We start from the raw sequence: 13,598 nt of genomic DNA, 5'->3' as shown, positions 1-13,598 counted from the left end.
TGCTCCAGGCTCTACCCATCCCCTGCTCCAGGCTCTACCCATCCCCTGCTTTAGGCTCTACCCATCCCCTGCTCCAGGCTCTACCCATCCCCTGCTCCAAGCTCTACCCATCACCTGCTCCAGGCTCTACCCATCCCCTGCTCCAAGCTGTACCCATCCCCTGCTCCAGGCTCTACCCATCCCCTGCTCCAGGCTCTACCCATCCCCTGCTCCAGGCTCTACCCATCCCCTGCTCCAAGCTCTACCCATCCCCTGCTCCAGGCTCTACCCATCCCCTGCTCCAGGCTCTACCCGTCCCCTGCTCCAGGCTCTACCCGTCCCCTGCTCCAGGCTCTACCCGTCCCCTGCTCCAGGCTCTACCCATCCCCTGCTCCAGGCTCTACCCATCCCCTGCTCCAGGCTCTACCCATCCCCTGCTCCAGGCTCCACCCATTCCCTGCTCCAGGCTCCACCCATCCCCTGCTCCAGGCTCCACCCATCCCCTGCTCCAGACTCTACCCATCCCCTGCTCCAGGCTCCACCCATCCCCTTCTCCAGGCTCTACCCATCCCCTGCTCCAGGCTCTGCCCATCCCCTGCTCCAGGCTCTACCCATCCCCTGCTCCAGGCTCTACCCATCCCCTGCTCCAGGCTCTATCCGTCCCCTGCTCCAGGCTCCGCCCATCCCCTGCTCCAGGCTCTACCCATCCCCTGCTCCAGGCTCTACCCATCCCCTGCTCCACGCTCTACCCATCTCCTGCTCCAGGCTCTACCCATCCCCTGCTCCAGGCTCTATCCGTCCCCTGCTCCAGGCTCTGCCCATCCCCTGCTCCAGGCTCTACCCATCCCCTGCTCCAGGCTCTACCCATCTCCTGCTCCAGGCTCTACCCATCCCCTGCTCCACGCTCTACCCATCTCCTGCTCCACGCTCTACCCATCCCCTGCTCCAGGCTCTACCCATCCCCTGCTCCAGGCTCTACCCATCCCCTGCTCCAGGCTCCACCCATCCCCTGCTCCAAGCTCTACCCATCTCCTGCTCCAGGCTCTACCCATCCCCTGCTCCAGGCTCCACCCATCCCCTGCTCCAGGCTCTACCCATCCCCTGCTCCAGGCTCTACCCATCCCCTGCTCCAGGCTCCACCCATCCCCTGCTCCAGGCTCCACCCATCCCCTGCTCCAGGCTCTATCCGTCCCCTGCTCCAGGCTCTACCCGTCCCCTGCTCCAGGCTCTATCCGTCCCCTGCTCCAGGCTCTACCCGTCCCCTGCTCCAGGCTCCACCCGTCCCCTGCTCCAGGCACTATCCGTCCCCTGCTCCAGGCTCTACCCATCCCCTGCTCCAGGCTCTACCCATCCCCTGCTCCAGGCTCTACCCATCCCCTGCTCCAGGCTCTACCCATCCCCTGCTTTAGGCTCTACCCATCCCCTGCTCCAGGCTCCACCCATCCCCTGCTCCAGGCTCCGCCCATCCCCTGCTCCAGGCTCTACCCATCCCCTGCTCCAAGCTCTACCCATCCACTGCTCCAGGCTCTACCGATCCCCTGCTCCAGGCTCTACCCATCCCCTGCTCCAGGCTCTGCCCATCCCCTGCTCCAGGCTCTACCCATCCCCTGCTCCAGGCTCTGCCCATCCCCTGCTCCAAGCTCTACCCATCCCCTGCTCCAGGCTCTACCCATCCCCTGCTCCAAGCTCTGCTCATCCCCTGCTCCAGGCTCTGCTCATCCCCTGCTCCAAGCTCTACCCATCCCCTGCTCCAGGCTCTACCCGTCCCCTGCTCCAGGCTCTACCCGTCCCCTGCTCCAGGCTCTACCCGTCCCCTGCTCCAGGCTCTACCCATCCCCTGCTCCAAGCTCTACCCATCCCCTGCTCCAGGCTCTACCCGTCCCCTGCTCCAGGCTCTACCCGTCCCCTGCTCCAGGCTCTACCCGTCCCCTGCTCCAGGGTCTACCCGTCCCCTGCTCCAGGCTCTACCCATCCCCTGCTCCAGGCTCTACCCATCCCCTGCTCCAGGCTCTACCCATCCCCTGCTCCAGGCTCTACCCATCCCCTGCTCCAGGCTCTACCCGTCCCCTGCTCCAGGCTCTACCCGTCCCCTGCTCCAGGCTCTACCCGTCCCCTGCTCCAGGCTCTACCCATCCCCTGCTCCAGGCTCTACCCATCTCCTGCTCCAGGCTCTACCCATCCCCTGCTCCAAGCTCTACCCATCCCCTGCTCCAGGCTCTACCCATCCCCTGCTCCAGGCTCTACCCGTCCCCTGCTCCAGGCTCTACCCGTCCCCTGCTCCAGGCTCTACCCGTCCCCTGCTCCAGGCTCTACCCGTCCCCTGCTCCAGGCTCTACCCATCCCCTGCTCCAGGCTCTACCCATCCCCTGCTCCAGGCTCCACCCATTCCCTGCTCCAGGCTCCGCCCATCCCCTGCTCCAGGCTCTACCCATCCCCTGCTCCAGGCTCTACCCATCCCCTACTCCAGGGTCTACCCATCCCCTGCTCCAAGCTCTACCCATCCCCTGCTCCGGGCTCTACCCATCCCCTGCTCCAGGCTCTACCCATCCCCTGCTCCAGGCTCTACCCATCCCCTGCTCCAGGCTCCACCCATCCCCTGCTCCAGGCTCCGCCCATCCCCTGCTCCAGGCTCTACCCATCCCCTGCTCCAAGCTCTACCCATCCCCTGCTCCAGGCTCTACCCATCCCCTGCTCCAGGCTCTACCCATCCCCTGCTCCAGGGTCTACCCATCCCCTGCTCCAAGCTCTACCCATCCCCTGCTCCGGGCTCTACCCATCCCCTGCTCCAGGCTCTACCCATCCCCTGCTCCAGGCTCTACCCATCCCCTGCTCCAGGCTCCGCCCATCCCCTGCTCCAGGCTCCGCCCATCCCCTGCTCCAGGCTCTGCCCATCCCCTGCTCCAGGCTCTGCCCATCCCCTGCTCCAGGCTCTACCCATCCCCTGCTCCAGGCTCTACCCATCCCCTGCTCCAAGCTCTACCCATCCCCTGCTCCGGGCTCCACCCATCCCCTGCTCCAGGCTCCGCCCATCCCCTGCTCCAGGCTCCGCCCATCCCCTGCTCCAGGCTCCACCCATCCCCTGCTCCAGGCTCTACCCATCCCCTGCTTCAGGCTCTACCCATCCCCTGCTCCAGGCTCTACCCATCCCCTGCTCCAGGCTCTACCCATCCCCTGCTCCAGGCTCTACCCATCCCCTGCTCCAGGCTCTACCCATCGCCTGCTCCAGGCTCTACCCATCCCCTGCTCCAAGCTCTACCCATCCCCTGCTCCAGGCTCTACCCATCCCCTGCTCCAGGCTCTACCCATCCCCTACTCCAGGGTCTACCCATCCCCTGCTCCAAGCTCTACCCATCCCCTGCTCCGGGCTCTACCCATCCCCTGCTCCGGGCTCTACCCATCCCCTGCTCCAGGCTCTACCCATCCCCTGCTCCAGGCTCCACCCATCCCCTGCTCCAGGCTCCGCCCATCCCCTGCTCCAGGCTCCGCCCATCCCCTGCTCCAGGCTCTACCCATCCCCTGCTCCAGGCTCTACCCATCCCCTGCTCCAGGCTCTACCCATCCCCTGCTCCAGGCTCTGCCCATCCCCTGCTCCAGGCTCTACCCATCCCCTGCTCCAGGCTCTACCCATCCCCTGCTCCAAGCTCTACCCATCCCCTGCTCCGGGCTCTACCCATCCCCTGCTCCAGGCTCTGCCCATCCCCTGCTCCAGGCTCTGCCCATCCCCTGCTCCAGGCTCTACCCATCCCCTGATCCAGGCTCTACCAATCCCCTGCTCCAGGCTCTACCCATCCCCTGCTCCAGGCTCTACCCATCCCCTGCTCCAGGCTCTGCCCATCCCCTGCTCCAGGCTCTACCCATCCCCTGCTCCAGGCTCTACCCATCCCCTGCTCCGGGCTCTACCCATCCCCTGCTCCGGGCTCCACCCATCCCCTGCTCCAGGCTCTACCCATCCCCTGCTCCAGGCTCTACCCATCCCCTGCTCCAGGCTCTACCCATCCCCTGCTCTAGGCTCTACCCATCGCCTGCTCCAGGCTCTACCCATCCCCTGCTCCAAGCTCTACCCATCCCCTGCTCCAGGCTCTACCCATCCCCTGCTCCAGGCTCTACCCATCCCCTGCTCCAGGCTCTACCCATCCCCTGCTCCAGGGTCTACCCATCCCCTGCTCCAAGCTCTACCCATCCCCTGCTCCGGGCTCTACCCATCCCCTGCTCCGGGCTCTACCCATCCCCTGCTCCGGGCTCCACCCATCCCCTGCTCCAGGCTCCGCCCATCCCCTGCTCCAGGCTCTACCCATCCCCTGCTCCAGGCTCTGCCCATCCCCTGCTCCAGGCTCTGCCCATCCCCTGCTCCAGGCTCTACCCATCCCCTTCTCCAGGCTCTACCCATCCCCTGCTCCGGGCTCTACCCATCCCCTGCTCCGGGCTCTACCCATCCCCTGCTCCGGGCTCTACCCATCCCCTGCTCCAGGCTCTACCCATCCCCTGCTCCAGGCTCTGCCCATCCCCTGCTCCAGGCTCTGCCCATCCCCTGCTCCAGGCTCTGCCCATCCCCTGCTCCAGGCTCTACCCATCCCCTGCTCCAGGCTCTACCAATCCCCTGCTCCAGGCTCTACCCATCCCCTGCTCCAGGCTCTGCCCATCCCCTGCTCCAAGCTCTACCCATCCCCTGCTCCAGGCTCTGCCCATCCCCTGCTCCAGGCTCTGCCCATCCCCTGCTCCAGGCTCTACCCATCCCCTGCTTTAGGCTCTACCCATCCCCTGCTCCAGGCTCTACCCATCCCCTGCTCCAGGCTCTACCCATCCCCTGCTCCAGGCTCTACCCATCCCCTGCTCCAGGCTCTACCCATCCCCTGCTCCAGGCTCTGCCCATCCCCTGCTCCAAGCTCTACCCATCCCCTGCTCCAGGCTCTACCCATCCCCTGCTCCAGGCTCTACCCATCCCCTGCTCCAGGCTCTACCCATCCCCTGCTCCAGGCTCTACCCATCCCCTGCTCCAGGCTCTACCCATCCCCTGCTTTAGGCTCTACCCATCCCCTGCTCCAGGCTCCACCCATCCCCTGCTCCAGGCTCCACCCATCCCCTGCTCCAGGCTCTATCCATCCCCTGCTCCAGGCTCTACCCATCCCCTGCTCCAGGCTCTACCCATCCCCTGCTCCAAGCTCTACCCATCCCCTGCTCCAAGCTCTACCCATCCCCTGCTCCAGGCTCTACCCATCCCTGCTCCAGGCTCTACCCATCCCTGCTCCAGGCTCCACCCATCCCCTGCTCCAGGCTCTACCCATCCCCTGCTCCAGGCTCTACCCATCCCCTGCTCCAGGCTCTACCCATCCCCTGCTCCAGGCTCTACCCATCCCCTGCTCCAAGCTCTACCCATCCCCTGCTTTAGGCTCTACCCATCCCCTGCTTTAGGCTCTACCCATCCCCTGCTCCAGGCTCTATCCATCCCCTGCTCCAGGCTCTACCCATCCCCTGCTCCAGGCTCTACCCATCTCCTGCTCCAGGCTCTACCCATCCCCTGCTCCAGGCTCTACCCATCCCCTGCTCCAGGCTCTACCCATCCCCTGCTCCAGGGTCTACCCATCCCCTGCTCCAAGGTCTACCCATCCCCTGCTCCGGGCTCTACCCATCCCCTGCTCCAGGCTCTACCCATCCCTGCTCCAGGCTCTACCCATCCCCTGCTCCAGGCTCCGCCCATCCCCTGCTCCAGGCTCTGCCCATCCCCTGCTCCAGGCTCTACCCATCCCTGCTCCAGGCTCTACCCATCCCCTGCTCCAGGCTCCACCCATCCCCTGCTCCAGGCTCTACCCATCCCCTGCTCCAGGCTCTACCCATCCCCTGCTTCAGGCTCTACCCATCCCCTGCTCCAGGCTCTATCCATCCCCTGCTCCAGGCTCCCCCCATCCCCTGCTCCAGGCTCTACCCATCCCCTGCTCCAGGCTCTACCCATCCCCTGCTCCAGGCTCTACCCATCCCCTGCTTCAGGCTCTACCCATCCCCTGCTTTAGGCTCTACCCATCCCCTGCTCCAGGCTCTACCCATCGCCTGCTCCAGGCTCTACCCATCCCCTGCTCCAGGCTCTACCCATCCCCTGCTCCAGGCTCTACCCATCCCCTGCTTCAGGCTCTACCCATCCCCTGCTTCAGGCTCTACCCATCCCCTGCTCCAGGCTCTATCCATCCCCTGCTCCAGGCTCTGCCCATCCCCTGCTCCAGGCTCTGCCCATCCCCTGCTCCAGGCTCTACCCATCCCCTGCTCCAGGCTTCACCCATCCCCTGCTCCAGGCTCTGCACATCCCCTGCTCCAGGCTCTACCCATCCCCTGCTCCAGGCTCTACCCATCCCCTGCTCCAGGCTCTACCCGTCCCCTGCTCCAGGCTCCATCCATCCCCTGCTCCAGGCTCTACCCGTCCCCTGCTCCAGGCTCTACCCATCCCCTGCTCCAGGCTCCACCCATCCCCTGCTCCAGGCTCTACCCGTCCCCTGCTCCAGGCTCCACCCATCCCCTGCTCCAGGCTCTACCCATCCCCTGCTCCAGGCTCTACCCATCCCCTGCTCCAGGCTCCATCCATCCCCTGCTCCAGGCTCTACCCGTCCCCTGCTCCAGGCTCTACCCGTCCCCTGCTCCAGGCTCTACCCATCCCCTGCTTTAGGCTCTACCCATCCCCTGCTCCAGGCTCTGCCCATCCCTGCTCCAGGCTCCACCCATCCCCTGCTCCAGGCTCCACCCATCCCCTGCTCCAGGCTCTACCTGCCCCTCTGCCTTTGTTCCTCAAACCTTTCCCTGTTTCTGTTCAGGTCTAGCTCTCATGTCCCATTCCGATACCCCCTGCATTTCTACCACTGTCCTAAAGATTTCTGTACCATTCCTGCCTCAGCCTTTGTCCACCCTGTGGCCTTTCTTCCTCATAATGCGCATTAACCCACTGGGGCATCTTTGCGCTGAATAACAGATGCTTACTGGAACTCAACTAAATGATACTCATTTTATGGAGTTGGCCCACCTGGATTTGAACCTGTGACCATGAGGTCAAACACAGGCCCCTACAATGGACAGCTACAATGCACACATTAGTCCCTTAAGCCAGCAGATCTTAAAACTGTTCTGTGTATTTCTATTCATGCCTAGCCCTCTTACGTCCCATTCCTATGGCTTCAGCATTCATGCCACTGTCCTAAGCATTTTCTGAACCATTCCTGCCGCAGCCTCTATCTGACCCTTTTCCTTTCTTCCTCAAACGTTTCCATTTCTGTTCCTGGTCATGTTTAGCCCATGTCCCATTCCTATAGCCCATGCATTTCTATCCCTGTCCCAAACCATGTTTTTGTACCATGCCATCCATTTCCACCTTAGACCCCACTGCCCTGATGACCGTCAGCCGCTCAGTTTCTGCCCTGAGCTTCGCATTTCTACCTCAGACCTTTAGCGATGGTGTTTCTGGCACCTACCCAAGCCCCATACGTCTTCCCTTACTCTACCTGTCCTTGTGCTCCGTCGGCCCCTCTGTTTCTGCCCCAGTCATTAGTCCCCCCGTGTTCTTTACCCCTGCCCCAAGTCCCCTATATGTGCCCCAGCTCTGCCCGCTCTGCAGCTATTTGGCCCATAGTTGTCTTTACTCCCTCTCCTAGCCCCTGCCCCGGTGTCTACCCCAGAGTCTCTGTCCTATGCCTTTACTCCTTTGCCAGGCCCCTTCTCTCCCTGCCCTCTCGTACTGCCCTATCAGCCACCCACTCCCTGTCAATTCTATATAGTGCTTCTGTCCCTACCTCACTTTCCCCTTACTCCAGCCCATGTCGTGTGCCATGGCTCCTGCACCTGTCTTCTGATGAGCCCTATGCTCCCTGCCCTACTGTGTTCCTTGTCTGACCCTGACTTCAGCCCCTGCCCCCCGCCACGCTCCCCATCAAATGCCCTTACTCCAGTCACTGCTCTTGTCCCATCCCCACTGTACCCGTCATGTGCTTCTGTCGCCTGATCCACCCTTCACTCCCTCAGCTCCTGCTCCCCATGCCCTCTGCACCCTGTCCGATCCCTGCTCCTGTCCCCGTCCATGCCCCCTTTCCATGTCCCCTGTCCCTATCTATGCCCCCCGTCCCATGCCCCCTGTCCTTATCCATGCCCGCTGTCCCTATCCATGCCCCCCGTTTTGAACCATGTCTCTGTCCCTGACCCCTGTCCATGCCCCCTATCCCTGCCCATGACCATGTCCCTGTCCATGCCAACTATCCATGCCCTCTGCCCATGTCCCTGACCATGCCCCCTGTCCATGCCCATGGCAACTGTCCATGCCCCCTGCCTATGCCCCCGTCCCATGACCCCTTGTCAATGTCCCCTGTCCATGTCCCTATCCATGCCCCCTGTCCCTATCCATGTCCCCTGTTCCTATCCCCTGTCCCTATCCATGCCTGCTGTCCCTATCTATGTCTATGCCACTGTCCCTATCCAGCCCATGTCTCTATCCATGCCCCCTGTCCCTATCCAGGCCCCCTGTCCCTATCCAGGCCCCCTGTCCCTATCCAAGCCCCTGTCCCTATCCACGCCCCTGTCCCTATCCACGCCCCCTGTCTCTACCCACGCCCCCTGTCCCTATCCATGCCCCCTGTCCCTATCCATGCCCCCTGTCCCTATCCATGCCCCCTGTCCCTATCCATGCCCCCTGTCCCTATCCCTATCCATGCCCCCTGTCCCTATCCATGCCCGTTGTCCCTGTCCCTATTCATGCCCCCCTGTTTCGAACCATGTCTCTGTCCCTGGCCCCTGCCCCCTGTCCATGCCCCATGTCCCTGCCCATTCCCCATGTCCATGCCACTGTCCAAGCCCCCTATCCCTGTCCATGACCCTGTCCATGCCCCCTGTCCATATCTATGTCCCCTGTCCCTATCCACGCCCCTTGTCCCTATCCATACCCCCTGTCTCTATCCATGTCCCCTGTCCCTATCCATGCCCCTGTCCCTGTTCATGCCTTCTGTCCCTATCCATGTCCCCTGTCCATGCCCCTGTCCCCTGTCCCTATCCATGCCCCTGCCCTCTGTCCCTGCCCCCTGTCCCTGCCCCTGTCCATGCCCCAGCCCATGTCCATGCCCCATGTCCATGGCCCTGTCCCTATCCATGCCCCCTGTCCCTATCCATGTCCCCTATCCCTGTCCATGTCCCTATCCCTGTCCATGCCCCGGTCCCTATCCCTGTCCATGCCCCGGTCCCTATCCCTGTCCATGACCATGTCCAAGGCCCTGTCCATGCCCCCTGTCCCTGTCCCCTATCCATGCCCCCTGTCCCCTGTCCATGCCCCTGTCCCATGCCTGCCTCCACTCCACCCCTGGTCCTGCCCACCCCCTCTGGTCCCACCCACCCCCTCTGGTCCCACGCTCTCTGCCCCAGCCCCTCGGGTCTCACCGGCGGCTGCGGGGGTGCTCCGGGCTCCCTGTCCCTGTGCAGATCTGCCCTGTCCCTGCCCTCCCCCCGCCTCCTATAGCCCCGCCCTCTCTCTGTTTCCGCCGTTCCTTAGCAACCGCGCCACGCGATGACGTCACACAACCCGTTTCTATGACTGCAGGTGAAGCCGAGCGGCCGAAGCGAGCGCGTGGACATAGAAAGCGGACAAGCAACACCTCGCGCCTCCCGCGGCAGAGCCGCGCGCAGGGGCCGCCATCTTGAGGCGGAGCTCACGGGCCCGGCAGCTTCGAAAGCGCTGAACCCGTCTAAAGTAGAGGGACAGCGGGCGGCTCCGACGACACTGCTCGACATACACGACTGTCTGGAAGCATTTTCAGTCTGGCCGTTACATCTGCATTTTTATGTACGTTTACACTACTGGCTAGCGCACAGATGCTGTGTGGAATTTGGTGCTTTCCTAATACAATTAGACACCATCTGCGCCCGCTGCGTCGCTGTTATGGCTCTAACCCCGGCCCGGCCTGGCCGCTCCCAGCGGCCGTCCCTTCACTCTAAGATGGCGGCCGCGACCCGCCGGCCTCAGCCCTGTCCTTCCTCTCTGTCTATGATATGCGGCCCCGCCCCCTCCCCCGCCGTAGAACACTGAGCAAAGAACCGACGACGGGAGCAGCAGCGGCGGAGAGGAGGAGCCCGGGGTGAGCACGGGGGAGAGGGGGAGAGGGAGAGAGGGGGAGAGGGAGAGGGAGAGGGGGAGGGAGAGGGAGAGGGGGAGGGGGGAGCGACGTTCACCATCTTGGGGGGGGGGTGGTGAGAGGCACAACATGGGGGCTGCAGACAGGAGCACAGCAGGGGGTGCAGACAGGAGCACAGCAGGGGGGTGTAATGATGTATCTGTGTCCCCACACAGTGCTCTGAGACAGGGTGCAGTTCAAACAGCTTTATTGAACATAAGTACAACATGAAATGCATATAGAGCGCCGAGCGTCTCGCTAGCTGCTTCCCCGGTCGCCAACTCCCGCCTCTCTCGCGCCCTTCTTCTTATTCGCTTGCGCCTGCGCCTCGCTCCCGTCTATAGCGTGACGCGTCATCGCGTTCACGCTCGTAGACTAGAGCGCAACACCACATATCTCCCCCCTTTAACACATCGACATTTTAAGCAATTCTGGGGGCACATCTCTAATGTCCACTCATGTCAAAGTCTCTATATCTTGAGGGCAAGGTGACAGTGCTGCCCATGCGGGTGCGCCTTACCAGGTTGCTCTCCTCACCACCGCTTCCTCCAGGAAGACTCTCAGTGTCTCTCTGATTCTCTCTCTCCCCATCAGCAGCTGGGATGGAGTGGCCACCTGCTCCTTCTGCTGTCTGCGCTTCTCTTCCTTCTTCTCTGGCCTTCCCCACTTATGGGTGTTTCCTCTTCTCCTCCTATGCGTATCTCCTCTTCCTCTGGTTTGGGCCACCTCACATTCCTGTTGACTCTCGCCATGCGGTCTTGGGACCACACCTTGCTGTCGCTGAGTAGGGCAGCTCTACCTCGAACCTCCTTGACTTGTAAGGGTTGGCTATACTTGCTCTCTCCTTTCTTCTGTAGGGTGGGAAGTTTGACTCTGACCCATTCTCCCTCCTCCAGCACAGTTTCTTTTGCGTTGCGTCGCCTGTCGTAATGAGCTGCATATACCCTTTGGGCCTTTTCTAGGTTGTGCTGCACCACTGCTGGGGACCATTTGCTGGTCACTGTGTTTTCTCTCCACACCACATTGTCCCGGGTGAACGGGAGTCGGCCCCTCAGGATTTGGAATGGGCTGTATCCTACTACAGTGGGGATGATCCTGTACGCCCACAACATGCTATGTACTTCTGCTTCCCAGTCCTTCCCTTGCATGATGGCCGCTTGTATTGAGCCCATTAGTACGCGGTTAAACCGCTCCACTTGGCCGTTACTCGCCGGGTGGTAGATTGCTGTGTGCTTCGATTTGATCCCATTCCTCTTCATGAATCTGGTCCATTTTTCTGAGATGAACTGAGGTCTGTTGTCACTAAGTATTGTCTTTGGTATACCTTCCCTTAAGAACAGGGAAGTTAAGAATCTCAAAACTGTCTCGGTATCCATGGATTCCTGCACGTCCACTTCCGGCCATTTAGAGTATTTGTCGATCACCACACACAAGAATTTATTTATTCCTCTGTTGTCCAGCACTGGTCCCAGGAGGTCAACGGCTAGGTCTTCCCATGGGTTCTGGGGGTTCTCGAATTTCCCTAGCGCTGGTCTGAGCGGTCGGAGTATTTTGTCAGCTCCTTGGCATTGCTCACATTCTCTCACCTGCCTTTCTATTTGAGTATCCATGCCAGGCCACCAATACATTTGCTTCACCCGGGCTTTGGTCTTCACAATGCCTAGGTGTCCTTCATGCAGTTGTTTCAACAATGTCGGTATGAGGGTCTCGGGTGGAATGACTCTCTCACCTCTGTACAGGAAGACTCCCGAGTCGCTCAGGGATAGTTCCTCTCGAATTTCGTAGAACTTCCTCATCTCCGCTTTGAGCCTCCTTTTGTCCGGCCAGCCTGATGTGAGGTGTTGTTTGCCAATGAGGGGAACCTCTATACTGACCTATATTTCTTTACATCTGAGCATTAAAGTCTCTACAAGGTTACAATTATGATGCTGCATAAGAACAAGAGATAATTCATTAAGACATGGAATGTATATTTGATTTCTTTCATTTATTTTATATCTTTTGCATAACAAATTATTTTTTTCATTTTCTAGTGATCATTTTATCCAAGTTACAAAACAATGACATGGTAACATATGTATATATAATTAAAAAATGCCTGTCCGATGTCTGTTATAGACTGTCACTCCCTCCTCTAGACCTTAAAGTATCACAGGGAGTCCCCATTCACCTATGTGAGGTGTTGTTTGACCTCAGACTTCTCCAGGTCTTGCTCATAAGCCGCTGCCCATTCTTGGCTGCTTATCGTCATCTCATTGTCTGCCATGTTCGCTACCATCTCGTCCATGTCCGGTGCTGTCGCCGGAGCATCCTCCATGGCGGAAGCTCTACTGAGGTAGTCTGCCACCCTGTTCTGGGTACCAGGTAGATATTCGACATCATATGTATAGTCCAGTAATTTGAGCGTCATTTTTGCAATGCGCGGGGTAGCGGTGTCATGGCCCGAGGACGTCAAGACCTTGACCAAAGGCTTGTGATCTGTTTGAAGTTTGAACCTGGTGCCCCAGATGAATTGCCGGAACTTGCTCATTGCCCACGTGACCGCCAGCATCTCTTTCTCAATGACGCTATATCTTTGTTCCGTGGGGGACAGAGCTCGTGAAGCAAAACTGACCGTCTCTACTGAGCCATCCTCCCTCTCCTGTGCTAGCACCGCTCCCAGGCCTTTGTCACTGGCGTCCGTGGTTAGGATGGTGTTGCCTGAGGGGTCGTAGCCCTGCAAAGGGATGGCCTCGCTGATGTCTTTCTTCACGGTTTCAAACTCACTTTGGGCTTCAGTATCCCATTCGAACTTTGACTTGTCTCTGATGAGCAGGCGCATCCTGTACGTCTTTGTCGCAAAGTGTCTCACAAATCTACTATAGTATTCGGCCATTCCGAGAAACGACCGTACCTCTTCTTTGGTTCTCGGGGCCCTGGCTTCTTTGATGGCTCTCACGTTCTGTCCTTTGGGCGATATGCCGTGACTCCCTATCTCGTGTCCCAAGTAGGTTACAGAGGACATCCCTATTTTGCATTTGCTCCATTCCGCCGTGAGGCCTTTGTCTTGTAGCACGGTGAGCACCTTGGTCAGCTTTCCATCGTGATCTTCTCGGTTGGATCCCATTACCAGGATATCATCCTGGAAGTACTGAACTCCTGGTATATCTTTGAACAAGCGATGCATTAATTTTTGGAAGACCGCGGCAGCCGATGCCAGGCCAAAAGGCATACGGCGGAATTGGTAGCACCCAAAGAGCGTGATGAAGGAGGTGTATTTTCTGCTTGTGGGGTGCAGGTCGATTTGGTGGTACGCCGACGTGAGACCAATGGTGGAGAAATGGGTGACGCCTTTAGTTCTCGCTAACATTTCCTCAATTCTAGGCAGAGGGAACTTTTCCACAATGAGACACTTATTGAGTTCGCGGAGGTCCACACATAGACGGACTTTGCCGTTGGGCTTCTTGGCTACAACCAGGGGGGCCAACCACTCTGAACTGTCTATGGGCTCTATGATGC

The 13,598-nt window shown here is 60.2% G+C and overlaps 2 protein-coding genes across 4 annotated transcripts in view; one reads left to right on the top strand and one right to left on the bottom strand.

Annotated features, from left to right (window-relative positions):
- The window catches only part of C3_2H2orf81 (chromosome 3_2 C2orf81 homolog), a 203,850-nt gene extending 194,414 nt beyond the window's left edge, over positions 1–9,436 (bottom strand). Inside the window, exon 1 of one of the 2 annotated variants that reach the window (XM_086964384.1) lies at positions 9,370–9,436. The gene's annotated coding sequence lies outside the window, so the exon portion shown is untranslated. The remainder of the gene's footprint in view (positions 1–9,369) is intronic. The other variant, XM_086964383.1, reaches the window with a different exon arrangement.
- Positions 9,437–9,995: 559 nt separating this feature from the next.
- Positions 9,996–13,598, top strand: part of WDR54 (WD repeat domain 54) — a 135,698-nt gene continuing 132,095 nt past the window's right edge. The window contains exon 1 of one of the 2 annotated variants that reach the window (XM_086964381.1): positions 9,996–10,064. The gene's annotated coding sequence lies outside the window, so the exon portion shown is untranslated. The remainder of the gene's footprint in view (positions 10,065–13,598) is intronic. The other variant, XM_086964382.1, reaches the window with a different exon arrangement.

The sequence above is a fragment of the Lissotriton vulgaris genome, chromosome 3_2 (genome assembly GCF_964263255.1).
Source record: "Lissotriton vulgaris chromosome 3_2, aLisVul1.2, whole genome shotgun sequence".
NCBI lineage: Eukaryota > Metazoa > Chordata > Amphibia > Caudata > Salamandridae > Lissotriton > Lissotriton vulgaris.
This window is presented reverse-complemented; position numbering and strand designations above follow the sequence as displayed.